Below are 5,036 nucleotides of genomic sequence, written 5' to 3'. Positions count from 1 at the left end.
CACTCCTTATCGGCCAAAAGCCAATGGTGCTGTGGAAGCTGCAAATAAAAACATCAAGAAGATTTTGAGGAAAACAATACAAAGTTCCCGACAGTGGCATGAGCAGTTACCTTTTGCATTATTGGGGTACCGCACTACGGTGCGCACATCGGTGGGAGCAACTCCTTATCTTTTGGTTTATGGGACCGAAGCTGTAATACCGGCAGAGGTAGAGATTCCTTCGCTTCGAATCATTGTCGAAGCCGAAATCGAAGACAGCGAGTGGGTCAAGGCTCGACTGGAGCAATTGACGTTGATTGATGAAAAACGGATGGCTGCAGTTTGTCACAGACAGTTATACCAACGAAGGATGGCCCGTGCTTACAACAAGAAAGTCCGACCCCGGAATTTCGAAGTAGGTCAGTTGGTACTAAGGCGTATTTTGCCGCATCATGAAGAAGCAAAAGGAAAGTTTGCCCCAAATTGGAGAGGCCCATACATCGTAAGGAAGATATTGCCGAGAGGAGCATTGTATTTGGGTGATATCGAAGGAAATGACCCCGACACAGCAGTAAATGCAGATGCAGTCAAGAGGTATTACGTCTAAAGCATACTCCAGTGGTCCTGACACGTTGAAAATGGCGAAGGCGTTTGTTCCCCACTACTCCTCAAACACTACCCAATCCTCTCCACCAACTTTTGAGCCGCTTACAAAACAAAACAAAACAAAAAAAAAGAAAAAAAAAAAAGAAAAAAAAACAAATTTGATTGAGGCCTGAACTACGTTTGACTTGATTCCGAAAGGATACGTAGGCAGCCTCTCCCTGAGGTTCAGTCACACCAACAATAAAATCCCATTCACCCTGAAATTGAAACTGGGGCACGTCGAGCAGTTTAGGAGTTAGTATCATCTACCTCTCTTTACCAAGCACAAACCTTCAAATCAATTACCAAATATGATGGGGAATCAATAAGCGTCACAAACAAAGACCATCACACTCTGAATTGAGAGAGATAAAATGAGAGAGTCTCGGCGGTGAAAACCTTCGGGCACCACGAGGCGACGGGAGTAGAGAAACCAAAATGAGAGAGCTTGTTTAGTAAAAACTCGCAAAGAGTGCTATCAAGCGATGACAGGAAGAGAAATGAGAGAGGTCAGCCAGCGAAAACCCGCAAAGGGCGTTGTTGGCCGAAAAGGAATGACGCCACCCCAAGAGGGTCTCGGCAAAGTTCCACCGGTTTTGGAATCACAAATCTGTTCTGGTTCAGGAAAACGCAAGTTCATGGAAGGTCGGACGTCCAGTCCAAAGAGCATGTCATGTCATTTAAAGCCAGCGTTATCTTCCTCAGATAAGTCTTTCTCGTCCCGGAAAGGGTATTCTTTTTCTGATTTGTTTTCCCCTTCTTTGTTTCTTTTCGAATCCCTTTTGCATTTTAACCCCGAGTTCAGGACACACCGGAAAGAGCAGGTGGCAGGTTTGTTTGCACGGAATCCCGTCTCATGAAGGAAAGCACCTCATCTCGTTGATATGATTACCCAAGCATGATGAATCATGACGTCCCGGAGTAGAGGAAAAAGAGAGAAATCTTGAAATCTTCCCCAGCAAGTCCACCTTCGGACAAATCCCCACAGAGTCTCCCCCTGTACAAAATCCCACAGAGTCTCCCTTTTTGTACAATCTCCCACAAAGTATCCCTGTTGGAAGTTCATCAGCACATCCCCAGCGAGTTCTTTTGTAAATATTCCCCAACAAGCTTACCCCAACAAACCCTGGGAAACCCGTTTTGAAACCAAAACCCAGCATACCCCATTGTACAGAATCCGCACAAAGAATCCACTTTGTAAATATTTCCCCCACATAGCTTCCTGTTGTACAGTTCCCACAGAACACCTCCAATAAAATCCCCGTTGAGAACCTTCAATCAAAACGGGACAAAAAAGAAAAAAAGGGCCTTACGAGGCAAATCATCACAGAATCCGGAAATACAAGCCTGAGCAGTCTAAAGGCTTCGCCGTTCAATTCGAATCAATGGCGGGATTTCGCAACAGAAGTAAAGACGCAACGAAGCAATTGGGAACGATCAAGGTCACCAAACCGACCGTCATTTTCAAACTAACAATTGTTCTTTGTCTGAGAAATTGAAACAGGTGTTAATCCAAGACAACCGTGCAAGAAGCAGGTGTCGCCCAAAGAAGAAGGTACACGGGTACAAGAAACATTTTGGCAATAAGGAATTCACTCGAAAGGTAGGTTTCCACGAAACTCCCTTTTATCTTCTACTAAAATAAGAAAATTCAAAAAAAGAGGTCGCTTAACTTTGTCCCCAGCCAGTCAGCATTAGGGTTTTAAACCCTAAACTGAACTTTTTCCTTTCAGCCAGCATTAGAGTTTTAAACTCTAAATTGAGCTTTTCCATGCAATCAGCATTAGGGTTTTAAACCCTAAACTGAATTTTCCTTTTAGTCAGCATTAGGGTTTTAAACCCTAAACTGAACTTTTCTCTTTCAGCCAGCATTAGAGTTTTAAACTCTAAACTGAGCTTTTCCATGCAATCAGCATTAGGGTTTTAAACCCTAAACTGAATTTTCCTTTTAGTCAGCATTAGGGTTTTAAACCCTAAACTGAACTTTTCTCTTTCAGCCAGCATTAGAGTTTTAAACTCTAAACTGAGCTTTTCCATGCAATCAGCATTAGGGTTTTAAACCCTAAACTGAATTTTCCTTTTAGTCAGCATTAGGGTTTTAAACCCTAAACTGAACTTTTCTCTTTCAGCCAGCATTAGAGTTTTAAACTCTAAACTGAGCTTTTCCATGCAATCAGCATTAGGGTTTTAAACCCTAAACTGAATTTTCCTTTTAGTCAGCATTAGGGTTTTAAACCCTAAACTGAACTTTTCTCTTTCAGCCAGCATTAGAGTTTTAAACTCTAAACTGAGCTTTTCCATGCAATCAGCATTAGGGTTTTAAACCCTAAACTGAATTTTCCTTTTAGTCAGCATTAGGGTTTTAAACCCTAAACTGAACTTTTCTCTTTCAGCCAGCATTAGAGTTTTAAACTCTAAACTGAGCTTTTCCATGCAATCAGCATTAGGGTTTTAAACCCTAAACTGAATTTTCCTTTTAGTCAGCATTAGGGTTTTAAACCCTAAACTGAACTTTTCTCTTTCAGCCAGCATTAGAGTTTTAAACTCTAAACTGAGCTTTTCCATGCAATCAGCATTAGGGTTTTAAACCCTAAACTGAATTTTCCTTTTAGTCAGCATTAGGGTTTTAAACCCTAAACTGAACTTTTCTCTTTCAGCCAGCATTAGAGTTTTAAACTCTAAACTGAGCTTTTCCCATGCAATCAGCATTAGGGTTTTAAACCCTAAACTGAATTTTCCTTTTAGTCACTGGGGCAGAAAATTTCGTTCGTTTGTTTGTTTTTTCCCGCAGGTCTAACCTCGAGCCACACGGATCGAAATGACCTACGAGACGAGTCTCAACTCAGAATCAAAGAAGAAAAAGACAAAAAAAAAAGAGAGACATTCCGAGATATCAGAGTGAATAGAGAGCGGATTGACTCCGACGTTTAATTAAGGTCTTGAACCTTGCCAATCGCGTCCCACTCAGTATCCCAGAGGTTACACAAGTCGCCGCAACTCGCAAGCATCAAGATTCAGATCGGAGTCTACAAGCAGAATCAGCTAAGACCCAAGATCAAGTCGTAAAAGAATCATAGATAGGAATCTTGTAACTAGCAGTTGACATACACATAAGTAGTTAGTTCAGTTTCTAATTTTCGTCTGTTTGTAATAAGGCGGTCAGTGACGTAGCAGTGACAACAACAGCAGCAGTAGCAGCAAGCATTGCAATCCCATGGTAGTCCCAGCTACCAAAACTTCCCGAACTACATTGACCTGATTCCTGTTTAGCCCAGGATATGTAGGAAATCTTTGAAGCAAGATTCGGTCAAATCTTTCAGAAACATGCTTCATACGGAGTAGTCCATAGGCAAAAATCGCTCATACACGCTCACTTTATCTTTGCACGAAAACTCTTCGTGTTTCCGAACAAAGAGGGGCAGCTGTGAGCACGTGATTTTTGTTTTCGCGCGACAATTGCTCCAAAAAGAAATAAAAAAAAATAAAAATATATAATTGGCCCTGCTGTACAATTTTCGGATTTCTGTGCGGCACCTTGTTGATTTATTTGTGACTTTGACCCATTTTTATTTATTTACTTCATTAAAATAAAATTCAAAAATATATGTGTCCTGCATAATTCAAACCGTAATCCGGTCGTTAAATAGAAAATCATGAATAGGCATTTTCGTCCGTGATTTTATTTGGTTTGACTTTACCTGTTTTGAAATATTTTAAGTATGTGTGCAAATAATTGTATTTGAGTGTGTATTTAATTTTAATTTGATTTTTTTGGCTTAGTTTTGTTTTAAAATAAATAAGAAAAGGAAATAAAAATAAAAAAAAAATAATAAAAATAAAGAAAAGACCCCTTCCCTTCCGGACTTGGGCCAATTTTAACAAAATTGGCCCAAACAAACAGCCCAAGACCCAGGCCTGCCCGGTCCAGGCCACCTGATGCCCAGGACGTCCAAACGACGTCGTTTGAGTCGTGCCTGATCTGGGCCGTTGATCTCAGAGTGATCAACGGCCAAGATCAATTCCCCATAACCCATCAATAAACCCGACCCATCTTACCCGGATCGAACCCAACCCTCAACCCTCAAAACGACACCGTTCCATTTAAGCCTTCAGATCCAGACCGTAGATCTAGATTGATCTAACGGTCGAGGTTCACCCACCCACTAACTATATAAACCATTCACCATACCCTGCCCCCCTAGCCAACACCCCCGCCTTCGTCTTCACCAAACCCATCCCCTTCAAACCCTAGCCGCCCCTACACACCTTCACCAGAAACCCGGCGGCCTGAACGCCGGTGACCTCCACCTGAACACCATAGAACCCCCATGCCACCCTGAACCTAAATCTACCAACCACACACTTCGAATCACCCCCCAGGTCCTCGAATCTTCATTTGAAGATTCGAGTCA

The sequence above is a fragment of the Nicotiana sylvestris genome, chromosome 8, assembly GCF_000393655.2.
Source record: "Nicotiana sylvestris chromosome 8, ASM39365v2, whole genome shotgun sequence".
Lineage (NCBI taxonomy): Eukaryota > Viridiplantae > Streptophyta > Magnoliopsida > Solanales > Solanaceae > Nicotiana > Nicotiana sylvestris.
Note: the sequence above shows the minus strand (reverse complement) of the source record.